Source organism: Hippopotamus amphibius, chromosome 9, assembly GCF_030028045.1.
Source record: "Hippopotamus amphibius kiboko isolate mHipAmp2 chromosome 9, mHipAmp2.hap2, whole genome shotgun sequence".
NCBI lineage: Eukaryota > Metazoa > Chordata > Mammalia > Artiodactyla > Hippopotamidae > Hippopotamus > Hippopotamus amphibius.
Window position 1 is genome coordinate 123,307,062 of NC_080194.1, and position 14,093 is coordinate 123,321,154.

The window sequence follows — 14,093 nt, forward strand, 5'->3', positions numbered from 1 at the left end:
TAATATTTTAGCATCTATCTCATCAGATTAAGATTTCTAAAATGCAACCTTCTGAAATGCTTAAAGCTCTCCCAAATGCCTTCAGGATAAACTCTAAAACTCCTTAATAGGGCCTCTCAGAACTGGGCCTTTCTGTAGCCTCTTTTCCTTCTACGTGAAGAATCAACGTGCACACCTGCGTCTGCTTGTTCCCCAAGGCAGACAGGTCTTGCCAGTGCCTTCGACCTCTGGTTCCCAGGCCCCCTCACAAGGCCCCAGTGGAAGCACTCCTCCTTCTGGAACTTAGGCCACTGGGCCAACAGAGCCTGAAGTGCTGGTGACCCCTGGGGCAGGGGTGAGTGGAGCCTCTCCCCACCTCCACCTCTTGATTTCCAGATAGGGGGGATCCTAGAGCTGCTGGCCCACAAGGCAATACAGACGGTAAACAAATAAATAATAGGCAATAGGGCTAAGGAGGGTGTAAGTGGGGTGCGAGGGCAGGAGGTCTAGAAAAGGATCTCTCCCTACCTACCAAGAGGGAGATCAGGCCACAGCAGGAGGGCAGCTCCCAGGGCTGATGTTGAGGTGTGCTGGGCCACCTGTGAGGGTTTCCAACATGGGTCTTTTGATCTGGAGGCCCCAGTCCCAGCCCACCCCCTCCTACAGGTCTGTGGGCACGGTCCCAGCCAGGCCTGGTAGCTTCCAGGCCCTATGTGGGCTCGATGGCCTGGCTGGGACCAGGTGCCCTCAGCTCAGGTGGGGGGTGGGGCACACACCACGCAGAGCATCTGCCCAAGCAGCCTCCCAGCAGCACTTGGCCCCTTAAAAAGCCTCGGATCAGAGCCCCTGGAAGATACCTCTGATCTTCTGCCCCAGACAGGACCCTGATAAGGGAAGGCCTTCCATGGGCAATAAGGATGGTTCTGGTCCCAAGACTTCACCAGCACCACCTCCTTCCCTGTAGACAGCAGCCACTGCACAACACATGCTGGCCCAGGTTGGCACTGTGCTCCCCACCCCTTCCTTCTTGAGGTGGATGCTCTCTGTAATTTCGGGGTTTCTAGAGCTTTTAAAGCACTAACTTTATTTTCTTCAGATTGCATATTTAGTCTCTTTGGAGAGGTTAGCAGTTGAGGCTTTATGAAAATTCAGATGAATTATGACTGCCAAACTTGGCGCTTTCTTTTTTTTTAAATTTTTGGCCGTGCTGCATGGCATGCAGAATCTTAGTGCCCCTACCAGGGATCAAACCCGAGTCCCCTACATTGGAAACGTGGAGTCTCAACCACTGGACTGCCAGGGAATTCCCCTGCACTTTTTTATTTTTAAAAATACTGAGGAAAAAACCCCAAACACTGAAAAGTAAAATATCAACCAACCAAAATCCCATCACTTAAAAATTATAAAATATAAACATATTTTATAAAAATATACAGTGATGCTCCCCCAACTGGTATCCCACACTGCAGAACCCCCAGAGCCTTGGTGGGAGCTGCTCCCTGGAGAGGCCACAGAGCGCCGTGCCAGCTGAAGGTCAGAAGGCGACATCTGTGCGTGCATAGTGTTGGCACAAATTTATAATTCGAAAAAAAAATGGGAAAAATCTAAATGCCCCAACCTATAGTATATTAAAGTAACTGTGAAACAACCTCACATTGAAAGAGGGACTCTATTCTCCTGATTCTCAAGGGACACGTATCAGGCAGGCTGCATTATCCACAAAGGTAGGTAGGTAGATGCAGAAATAAAGGGGTGATGGATGGTGGACGGCAGATGGTAAGATGAGTGGCATTTTGTATGTGTTTGGGACCCCGGGCCTCCCCCTGCAGGACCTGTCCCCAGGAAGCCTCAGGCTCCCTCCTGCTAGCCCTCCCCAGGATACCCCTTTGTCACTGCCCTCCAAAGCCCAAGTGTCGCCTCCTCCAGGAAGTCTCCCAGGACTGAAGGCTCCCAGCTGTGAGCTCCCAGGGTAAGCATCTCCTGCCAAAAATGTTGGCTCCAGGGATTCTAATAAGTGCGAGCTGGTGGCTGCAGACTGAGTGGGCAGGGATTGGACATAGGGGCTGGACTTGAAGCTGTGCTTACGCAAGAAGCTCAGCCTCCTCTCTGAAGGGCTCAAAATTGTGGAGTCTTTGCTCCCGCTTCCTGTAGCCAGTGGCCCAGCGCCTCTACATTCCCCCTCTATCAGCCAAGTGGGAAGCCTGCCCAGGCGCTGGGCACTCCCTCTCCCCATCACCAGCACCCATGGAGCCCTTAGTTGTCTCACAACTAGGTACATTTTATTTTATTTTATTTTATTAAATTTATGTATGTATGTATGTATTTAATTTATTGACTGCACTGGGTCTTTGTCGCTGCACACAGGCTTTCTCTAGTTGCTGCGAGCCGGGGCTACTCTTCATTGTGGTGCATGGTCTCCTCATTGTAGTGGCTTCTCTTGTTGCAGAGCACGGGCTCTAGGTGCGTGGGCTTCAATAGTTGCAGCACACGGGCTCAATAGTTGTGGCTCACGGGCTTAGTTGCTCTGTGGCGTGTGGAATCTTCCCAGAGCAGGGCTCGAACCCGTGTCACTGCATTGGCAGGCGGATTCTTAACTACCGTGCCACCAGGGAAGTCCTAGTTGCATATTAAATGCTTTTATTGCAAAGCAGGCAAAAGGAAAAATGAAACGTATACCTCAGAAAAATGTCACATGGTTTCAGTGAAGCCACTGCTTTTCTAAGAAGCCATCATGACGGCACAGGAAGGAGGAGCCATTAAATAGCACACCCAAGTCCCTTTCCTGTCCTGACCTAGCTAGAGGCTGAGAGCTGGAGAGGAGACAACTTGGCTCCCTTCAAAAGGTGAGGACACGGTGCCAGGCAGGGGACCCAGACAGGAGAGCTGCTCCACCAAGTTGTGGGGGTAACTTTGGACTGGCTAGGGGGTGGGGGGAGTTGGGTAGGGAGTGTGGGTGGGGGAGGGGAGGAGGGCGCCAAGCTGCTCCTTTCTCCCCACCCAGCAATCCCTAGGGTGACCCAGCCCCCACCCCACTGTCACCTGCCAGCGGACCATCCCCCTCAGGTCAGCTCCAGGCTTGTCCCACGGGCCCGCGGCAGGTTCTCAGGACCAGAGGATCCTGCTGGGAGCAGTGAGATGGGGGAGGGGGTGCTAGGATCCTGAGCGGGTGGAAGGAAATTGCCTGGTGTCCAGGAAAGCGGAGGTGGGGGGGTCAGAGGGCTGCTGGTGGGTGTTCCCAGACGATGCGGGAAGCAGAGGAGAGGGACCCAGTGGCCAAGCCTGGGCTACAAGGTGGAGGGGGCAGCTGGAGGAGGCTGAGGAGGACGGTCAGAGGGGAGGGAGCCAGACCAGTGGCTGCAGGAGCTCCTCCAGGAGACGGGCAGTTTCCTGAGGTGGGTCAGGTTACAGGTAGCCATGAGGGCTGACCCCAGGGGAAGCAGTCACCAACCATAGGCCTGAAGGGGCCCTGGGAGGAGTCCAGCCAGAGCTGTAGCCTGGAAGGGGTGAGGCCAGGAGCAGAACAGCCACTGGCAGAGGAGGGCAAGGCAGGACACATGACCTCCTCCTCTCAGCTCCAGCCTTCTGCTGCTGCCTCCCCTGTCAAAATCAGAAACCAGAACCACAGAGACCCGGGGCCCCTGGCAGAGCAAGGATGTGGGGTGGGTGGAGGGAACCCCTGGGGTGTGGTCCCCGTGCTGCTGGGGAAGGTAGCTCGGCAGGGCTGAGGGGAGCCCAGGAGGCAATGGACCCCCAGCCCAGAGTCCTGAGGGGGATGTGAGCATCCCCAGGCCTGCAGAAGGACTCCTGAGCCCAAGACCCAGCGGAGCTCTAGGACCTCCCCAGACCCCCAGGGAGAAGGTGCCTGGAGCAGCCCCGTAGACTCCAGGGCAAGAGGCATTTGGGTTTCTTGCCCGGCTGACCCCCTCCAGAAGGGGTCCCTATGAGGTTGGGACCTGGCCTTGGACTCTGGTGAGGGGGTCCTGGGGGTCTTGGGGGAATCAGAGTGTGTGGGAAGGAAGATGACTAGGGGTGTCCCCCTTTCCACCACAGGGGTGATAAACCTTGAGAAAATGCCAGGAGAGGTACCCACTGCAATGAGCATCAGCATGGTGAGAAACGAGTCCCCCCTTGCAACCAGCCAGGCCTGACCAGGCCCAGCCACCAGCTACCAGGACAAGAGCAGGACCCTGGTTCTTTCCAGGACAAATAAAGGCTCCAGGGACCTGAGTTGGGGGGTGGGACTGCTTCCCCTGACCTGAGGAACCCCTCAGCCTCCACCCCCTGCCAGGAGTCCAGGCCTGGCTGGAACCGTGCTTGAAGAGCCAGAGGGACCCCCTCCCTCCAGACTCTGGAGTGCGTACCTGGCTCACCCAGCAGCGGCCCCCCCAGCCAGCCCTGTCCCAGGTGCCGCGGCATGTCCACTTGCTTCCTCCCACCAGCCCAGGGGGCGGAGGGTACCAACTCCATGAGCTGCCAAGTCACTGCCCTGAGGCCACCAGAGTGTCACTGCAGAGGGTGGGGCAAGGCTGGCATCTGCCTTGGAGCCCATTCTTTCTGCTCAGCTGGGGGTGGGGGGCATCTCGAGTGTCCCTGTGTTTTTCCTGGTTCCTGCCCCCTGTCAGCCTGGGACCCGGAGCCCCACAGTCCCCTCACTGTCTCCATCCTGTGGGGTCACCCTGGGGTCACTCAGGTCACCCTACCCTATTTTCCCCCATATAGCGTGTGCTTCCTCTGTCTCTGAGATTAATGGCTTCGGGGTCTGCGGTGTGGCCAGCTGCGATAATAGTGCTTGCTGGGATGGCCTTTTACACCTGGAGGAGGAGCAGAGCAAGCCCAAGTTCCCGCAATGAATGGAGGTAGGGGTCAGGGAATGCCTGAGTAAGAAGGAGGCCTGGGCATGGTTTGGGGGAGGCACAGGTGAGGTTGGGAGACGGTAGTGGGATTCCCTCCCTTGGGCTGGAGGCCTGGTGGCCCCACCCAACTGGCTGCCCTTGTCCTCTTCCCATGGTCAGTTCTGTGCCCCAGCTGACCCCACCCTCTTCTCTCTCTCTCTCTTTTTAAGAACTTTTATTGAGATACAGTTAGCAGACAATAAACAGCATATATTTAGACTGTACAATCTGGTATCCCAATCTCCCAATTCATTCCCCCTCCAACCCTCCCCGCTTTCCCCACTTGGTGTCCATATGTTTGTTCTCTACATCTGTGTCTCTATTTCTGCCTTGCAAACCAGTTGATTTGTACCATTTTTCCATAGTACACATATGTGTGTTAATATACGATATTTTTCTCTTTCTGACTCATTTTACTCTGTATTACAGTCTCTAGGTCCATCCATGTCTCTACAAATGTCCCAGTTTGTCTACTAACTTTGGGTTTTGTTTTCTCTTCTTTCTCTAGTTTCTTTAGGTGTAAGGTTAGATTGTTTATTTGGGATTTTTCTTGTTTCTTGAGGTAGGATCGTATTGCTATCAACTACCCTCTTAGAACTGCCTTTGCTGCATCCCATAGGTTTTGGATCGTTGTGTTTTCATTGTCATTTGTCTCTAGGTATTTTTTGATTTCCTCTTTGATTTCTTCAGTGATCTCTTGGTTATTTAGTAGCGTATTGTTTAGGCTCCATGTGTTTGTGTTTTTTACAGTTTTTTTCCAGTAATTGATTTCTAATCTCATAGCGCTGTGATCGGAAAAGATGCTTGATACAATTTCAATTTTCTTGAATTTACCAAAGCTTGATTTATGACCCAAAATGTGATCTATCCTGGAGAATGTTCCATGTGCACTTGAGAAGAATGTGTAAGCTGCTGTTTTTGGATGTAATGTCCTATAGATATCTATTAAATCAAGCTGATTTATTGTGTAATTTAAAGCTTGTGTTTCCTTATTAATTTTCTGTCTGGATGATCTGTCCTTTGGTGTAAGTGGGGTGGTAAAGTCCCCCACTATTATTGTGTTACTGTCGATTTCCTCTTTCATAGTTATTAGCATTTGCCTTATGTATTGAGGTGCTCCTATATTGGGTGCACATATATTTATAATTATTATCTCCTCTTCTTGGATGGATCCCTTGATCTTTATGTAATGTCCTTTCTTGTCTCTTGTAACATTTTTTACTTTAAAGTCTATTTTATCTGATATGAGTATTGCTACTCCAGCTTCTTTTGATTTCCATTTGCACGGAATATCTTTTTCCATCCCCTCACTTTCCGTCTGCATGTGTCCCTAGGTCTGAAGTGGGTCCCTTGTAGATAGCATATATATAGGTCTTGTTTTTGTATCCATTCAGCCAGTCTGTGTCTTTTGGTTGGTGCATTTAATCCATTTACATTCAAGGTAATTATTGATATGTATGTTCCTATTACCATTTTCTTAATTGTTTTGCTTTGTATTTGTAGGTCCTTTTCTTCTCTTATGTTTCCCGCTTAGAGAAGTTCCTTTAACATTTGTTGTAGGACTGGTTTGGTGGTGCTGAATGCTCTTAGCTGTTGCTTGTCTGTAAAGCTTTTGATTTCTCCATCAAATCTGAATGAGATCCTTGCTGGGTAGAGTATTCTTGGTTGTAGGTTCTTCGCCTTCATCACTTTAAATATATTGTGCCACTCCTTTCTGGCTTGCAGAGTTTCTGCTGAGAAATCAGCTGTTAACCTTATGGGTGTTCCCTTGTATATTATTTGTCCCTTGTTGCTTTTAATAACTTTTCTCTGTCTTTCATTTTTGTGAATTTGACTACTATATGTCTTGGTGTGTTTCTCCTTGGGTTTATCCTGCCTGGAACTCTCTGTGCTTTCTGGGTTTGGGTAGCTGTTTCCTTTCCCATGTTAGGGAATTTTTTGACTATAATCTCTTCCAATATTTTCTTGGGTCCTTTCTCTCTCTTCTCCTTCTGGGACCCCTATAATGTGAATGTTGGTGCATTTAACATTGTCCCAGAGGTCTCTTAGGCTGTCTTCAGTTCTTTTCATTCTTTTTTCTTTATTCTTTTCCACATCAGTGATTATCACCATTCTGTCCTCCAGGTCACTTATTCGCCCTTCTGCCTCCGTTAATCTGCTGTTGGTTCCTTCTAGTGTATTTTTCATTTCAGTTATTGTGTTGCATATCTCTGTTTGTTTGCTCTTTAATTCTTCTAGGTCTTTGGTAAACTTTTCAGTCTTTGCATCCAGTCTTTTTTCAAAGTCCTGGATCATCTTCACCATCATTATTCTGAATTCTTTTTCTGGAAGGGTGCCTATCTCCTCTTCATTTAGTTGTTTTTCTGGTGTTTTATCCTGTCCCTTCATCTAGTACAAAGTCCTCTGCTTTTTCATTTTCTGTATCTTTCTGTGGCTGTGGTTTTCAGTTCTGCAAGACGAAATACTGCTGATACTGCTTGATACTGCTGTCTGCCCTCTTGTGGGAGAAGCTATCTAGGAGGCTCCTGCATGCTTCCTGATGGGAGGAACTGATGGTGGGTAGGGCTGGGTGGGCAGAGCTCAGTAAAACTTTAATCTGCTTGTCTGCCAGTGGGTGGGGCTGTGTTCCCACCCTGTTGGTTGTTTGGCCTGAGGCCACCTAGTGCTGGAGCCACAGCCTCTTTGGTGGGGCTAATGGCGGACTCTGGGAGGGCTCATGCCAATGAGCACTCCCCAGAACCCCTGCCACCAGTGCCCCCGTCTCCTCAGCGAGCCACAGCTGCCCACCACCTCTGCAGGCAACCCTCCAACACCAGCAGGTAGGTCTGGTTCAGTCTCCTATGGGGTCACCGCTCCTTCCCCCAGGATCCTGGTGAGCACACTTTTTTGTGTGCCCTCCAAGAGTGGAGTCTCTGTTTCCCCCAGTCCTGTGGAGGTCCTGCAATCAAATCCTGCTGGCTTTCAAAGTCTGATTCTCTGGGGATTCCTCCTCCTGTTGCTGGACTCCCAGGTTGGGAAGCCTGACGTGGGGCTCGTAACCCTCACTTTAGTGGGTGGACTTCTGCAGTATAATTGTTCTCCAGTTTGTGAGTCACCTACCCAGCATTTATGGGATTTGATTTTAACACAATTGCACCCCTCCTACCGTCTCACTGCAGCTTCTCCTTTGTCTCTGGATGTGGGGTGTCTTTTTTGGTGAGTTCCAGTGTCTTTCTGTTGATGATTGTTCAGCAGTTAGTTGTAATTCTGGTGCTCTTGCAAGAGGGAGTGAGTGCACGTCCTCCTACTCCGCCATCTTGATCCTATCTCCCCGCCCTCTTCTTTTCCAGGTCAGAATGAACACAAACCCTAAGAAGTATTGGCAAGCATCCTCTCCAAGCCCCCTACAGTTGGGAGAGCCCAGCTTCCTGGGGATGGGAATGCTGTGAGGAAACATTTTACCTTTGGGGTATGAACAAAATCAACTTATAGGCAAAAAAAATGTCATTGAATACACCTGTATTGAGTGCCTACTGTGTGCTTGACTCTTTTCCAGAACTGGGCTCTGAATCCCAGGATTCTGGGCCCTTTGTGGCCCAGCTCAAACCCTAGCAGCCCTGGGCCCTCCCAGCCTCCAACCAGCACCCACCTGGCCCTTGCCAGAGCTGTCTGGCTTGGGCCACCTCTCAGCTCCAAGGGTCTCTTTGGGGCCTCTGTGCCCTGAAGTCCTGAGAAGGGAAAAACACCCTGCTTTTCCTCTTCTCCACTCACAGTCACATACCAACACTTCTCACACCGAATGTGTGGGATTTTCCACGCCCACCAATTTTCCAATTTCCTGTGGGTACCAACTGAAATTTCTATGATTTAACTCAATTCTGACACTGGTGGTACTTAGCACAGACCCCACAGGTTAAGGGCTCAGTCCTACAAAAAATACAATAGCTTGGCTAAGTTTCAAGCTACTAAAAACAACCTACTGTATAGCACAGGGAACTATATTAAATATCTTCTAATAACCTATAATGGAAAAGAATCTGAAAAAGAATATATATATGTATATATATATACACATATATATGTATGACTGAATCACTTTGCTGTATACCTGAAACTAACACAACATTGTAAATTAACTACTTTAATTTAAAAAATGGTTTAAAAGTTTTAAACAAATTTTCAAGCTACTAAAAAAAAAGTTTCAAGCTGTATTTATCCCAGGATTGAAACTGAAACTGAATACCTTTTTTTTTTTTAATTGAATACTTTAGAAATGAGAACCAGCATCTCTTGTGGATACACGCACCTAAGCATAAGGCACATTTGTAATCTGATTCTGACAGCACACCCGCTGCAGTACACACCCCTTCCTCACCTATGTTAAAGCCACTTCAACACTTATGCCATCTGATTGAAAAATGTACACACAGCAAAGCCAGTATCCACTAACGCCAAGGAGGGCAGGATCAGTACAAAATATATCAGTATCTTTGCAAGCATTGTTTAAACAAAAATTTTAATGTGAAAGAGGTTATGAAAATAGGCAGAAAATGCGTGTCTAGAACCAAAGAACAAAAGATATTTTAGTTTTACTTTTTCGTATTTAAAATGAAATTATATAAAGTAAATGAAATTATGGATATACAAACCATTCTTGAGAGAGCAGTTTTAATATATCTGCCACTTCTTTTTCTAAAAATATTTATTTGTTTATTGGCTGCGTTGGGTCTTCGTTGCTGTGCAGGGGCTTTCTCTAGTTGTGGCAAGTGGGGGCTACTCTTTGTTGTGTGCAAGCTTCTCATTGTGGTGGTTTCTCTTGTTGTGGAGCACGGGCTCTAGGCGTGCAGGCTTCAGTAGTTGTGGCACATGGGCTCAATAGTTGTGGCTCACAGTCTCAGTAGTTGTGGCACAGGGGCTTAATTTCTCTGAGGCATGTGGGATCTTCCCGGACCAGGGATTGAACCTGTGTCCCCTGCATTGGCAGGCAGATTCTTAACTACTGCACCACCAGGGAAGTCCCTCTGCTACTTCTTGATCCTTCATTTTTTATGTTTGTTTTAGCCTCACAGTTTGTAGAATCTTAATTCCCCAACCAGGGACTGAACCCAGGGCCCTCAGCAGTGAAATTGCAAAATTCTAACCACTGGAATTCCATTTCGTTTTTTAAAAATTTATTTTATTGAAGTATAGTTGATTTACAATGCTGTGTTAATTTCTGCTGTACAGCAAAGTGATTCAGTTTTATATATATACAAATATATATACACATTTTTTTCATATTCTTTTCCATTATGGCTTACTACAGGATATTCAATATATTCAGGATATTCCCTGTGCTATACAGTAGGACCTTGTTTATCCATTCTGTATATAACAGCTAGCATCTGCTAATTCCAAACTCCCACAATTTTTTCTTTTTTAACTGATTTAATTCTCATGCCATAATATTCACCATTTTTTCTTTAAACAATTTTACTTTACTTTATTTCATTTTATTTATATTTTGGCTTTTTTTCTGGGGGCTTGTGGGTCTCAATTCCCCAACCAGGGATTGAACCACCACCACTGCAGTGAAAGCCCGGAATCCTAATCACTAGACCACCAGGGAACTCCCCATATTCACCATTTTAGAGCGTACAATTTTGTGGCTTTTAGTATATTTAAAACTCTGTGTAACCATCACCATTATCTAATCACAGAATGTTGTCTTGCCGCAAAAGGAACCCAGTCCCCTTTTAGCAGTCACTCCCCATCTCCCCCAACCGCACCCCCACACACACACCGTCACTAATCTACTTTCTGTCTCTATGGATTTGCCTTGGGCATTTCACAGAAATGGAATTATGCAGGGTTTGTCCTTTCGTGTCTGGCTTCTTTCACCCAGCAGTAATGTCTCCTGGGTTCCTCCGCAGTGTAGCAGGGATCTGTATTTTCTCCCTTATTATGGCTGAATAACATTGCCTTGCAGGGATACTCCGCATTTATTTATCCATTTATCATTAGATGGACATCTGAGTCACGTCATATTTGTTTCACTGTTATAAATAACTCAAAAAGCTAAATCCGTGTCGCGTCAGGATAGGCCAAGGAGTGAAATTGCGATGAAACAACTATATCAGAAGGATAAACCGGGGGTCTTCTAGTTATTCGGTAACGGGGTGTGGGGGAGAGGAGGCCAGACAAACAAAACACCCCTTCACCCTTGTGCACACAACCTCTGTGCTTGCCCTGGGTCAACGTGGAGAGCAGATCATGGTCCGTATCCACGTTTCCCGCCCGCGGACACTCTGCGGCTGATGCTCCTGGTGGCCGGGAGGGAGCGCGCGCGGACGCCGTCTGACCCCGCGGACCCCGGACGCCCACCCAGGCCCTTTGAAACTTGGACATCAGCTCTAAAGTGCCTTCTGCAGGGGTAGCAGTGGCGAGGCGGAGGTGGCGACTGGGAAGGGAGGATTCCTCACTGATGACCTGACAGATGGCCGGCTATCCGAAGAATGCGGGTGACATCCTTACTCCATCCCATTCCAATATAAATCTCAATACTAATTGCAGGGCCCCGTTCGATCCCTCCCCTTTCTCTCTTCCTTCCTCCCTCCCTCCCTCCTTCTCTTTCTTTCTTTCACCTTTTTTTTTCACAACACTTTTTACAAAATCAATTTTCTTGAAGTACAGTTGACATAGAATAAAATTTTCCCTTTTGAAATGTGCAATTGCCATAGACAAATATAACAACCCCTGCAATCAAGAAATGGAACATTCCATCATCCAAAACATTCCCTCAGATATCACAGATTATTGCTATACAGCAAGTTACAGAACTTTAAACAAACTATATAACTTGATCACTTATATCTACATTTTTTTAAATAAATTTATTTATTTATTTTATTGGCTGTGTTGGCTCTTTGTTGCTGCACAGGGGCTTTCTCTAGTTGTGGTGAGCAAGGGCTACTCTTCGTTGTGGTGCGTGGGCTTCTCATTGCGGTGGCCTCTCTTATTGCAGAGCACGAGCTCTACGCACGTGGGTTTCAGTAGTTGCGGCACATGGGCTCAATCACATGGGCTCAATAGTTGTGGCTCACGGGCTCTAGAGCGCAGCCTCAATAGTTGTGGCACACGGGCTTAGTTGCTCCACGGCATGCGGTATCTTCCTGGAGCAGGGCTTGAACCCGTGTCCCCTGCGTTGGCAGGCAGATTCTTACCCACTGCGCCACCTAGGAAGTCCCACTTATATCTACTTTTTAATGTCTCCTCCATCACCCCACAATATGGGCTCCTAGAGGGCAGGATCTTTATTTTGTTCACTGAGGTTCCCAAGTTCACAGCGCAGAGTAAATAGTAGCTATTGGACACACATTTGTTAAATAAATAAATTCCGGGACTTCCCTGGTGGTCCAGTGGTTAAGACTCCACGCTTCCATCTTCCACTGCAGGGTTTGAGCCCTGGTCAGGGGGCAATGAGAAACTTAATTTTCTATCAGTTAAAATTATAGACAGGTTCTTAAGCAGTATCAGTATTTTGAAACAATTTAGCAATATATTTAAAAAATAAATACGTTCCCAAATGTGAGAGAATCAAGTGCAAAGTGGGAATTTATCAAACCACTAGAAAAAAGTAAAAGCAAATGCTGTGAGTTGAATTGTGTCCCTGCCCCTCATAGAAGTTCAAGTCCTAATCCCCAGTGCCTGTGAATCTTACCTTCTTTAGAAACAGGGTCTTTGCAGATGATTGAGTTAGGTGAAGTCATTACACTGGACCCAATCCAAATGACAGGTGTCCTTTTGGATAAAAAGGGGAAATTTGGGAACAGAAATGCACATGGGGAGAACACAGTGTGAAGATAAAAGCAGAGATCAGGGTAATGCATCTAGAAGCCAAGGAGAGAGCCTGCCACAGATTCTCCTTCCCAGCCCTCAGAAGGAACCATCCTGTTCACATCTTGACCTCAAACTTCTGGTTTCCAGAACTACTAGATACTAAGTTTGGTTGTTTAAGCCACTCACTCAGTTTGTGATACTTTGTTCAGCATCTCTGACAAACTAATACAGAAATTATCCACTATTTATTCAAGTCAGTATGGGAAAAACTTGCTTAGGTTAATTTTAAAAAACAAAGAAACTCAAATCGGAAAAGACCATTAAATGCATCTGTATAGGGAATTCCTTGGTGGTCCAGTGGGTAGGACCCTACTTTCACTGTCCAGGGCCCGGGTTCAATCCCTGGTTGGGGAACTAAGATCCCACAAGCTGCGAGGCATGGCCAAAAATAAATAAATAAAAATAAATAAAATGAAAAAGATTCAGCTGTATAAACACATACACCTCTTTTCCCAACCTCCTCCCCCACCAAATACAAATGATAATATTTCCATCACATGCAGAATGCTAGGGTTAATCTGAGTTCAATAAAAAGGTTTCTTAAATCAGTGAGACAAAGACGAACAAGCTAATGGAAAAATGAATAGTGCAGCAGTTCTCCAAGTGTATTCTGGTGGCCCCTGGGGGATCCCAAAGCCCTTTCAGGAGGTCCATGATTGTTTTCATAGTAATACTGAGACAATATTTGCCTTTTTCACTGTGATGACATTGCACCAATGATGCAAAAAAAAAAAAAGTGGCTCTTACTGTGAATCAAGGCAGTGACACCAAACTGACAGAATTTGTTGCCGTTGATAAAATTCTAAGCCTTCAGGCAAAACATACAATTTTGGAAAACTTGTATCTGCCACCTTTAGCTTCACAGCTCCCCAATATTGCCAGATATCTGTGTTGAAACTGGTGGCAGTAATTATGAATGTTATACATTTTTTCATATTGTAGAATAAGATGTCAACATTTGCAAGATCTGTATAAGTCAATGAACCAATATTTTTGAAAAGACCAACACATGATTTACAAAACCACAGGTCGGTAAAAGACCCTTTCAAAGTGCAAGATAGATCAATGCATTTTAATGTGATAGAACACAAAAAGTGCACTGATATCATCTCAGACTCTATGTTTCAGCTAACCTTCAAAAAAAACTACCACGTTTTGAGCGTTGGTGTAGTATCAAAGAAGAATAACCACAATTATCTGAAAAGGCTACTAAAACTCCTTTCTTTTCCAGCTTTCTATCTGTGTGAGGCTAAATTTTCTTCATGTACTTCAACCAAATCAGCATATCCCAACAGAGTGAAGGCAGACACAGATATGAGAATCCAGCTGTCTTTTTCCAATGTGATAGTAAATAGATTTTTTTTT

The 14,093-nt window shown here is 46.8% G+C and overlaps 1 long non-coding RNA gene across 1 annotated transcript; it reads left to right on the forward strand.

Moving 5' to 3' along the window:
• Window positions 1-2,738: 2,738 nt before the first annotated feature.
• LOC130861558 (uncharacterized) lies at window positions 2,739-8,473 on the forward strand. Its single transcript, XR_009055592.1, has 4 exons — window positions 2,739-2,822; window positions 4,030-4,088; window positions 4,699-4,835; window positions 8,201-8,473. It is a non-coding gene; the product is annotated as an uncharacterized LOC130861558 (long non-coding RNA).
• Window positions 8,474-14,093: the final 5,620 nt, after the last annotated feature.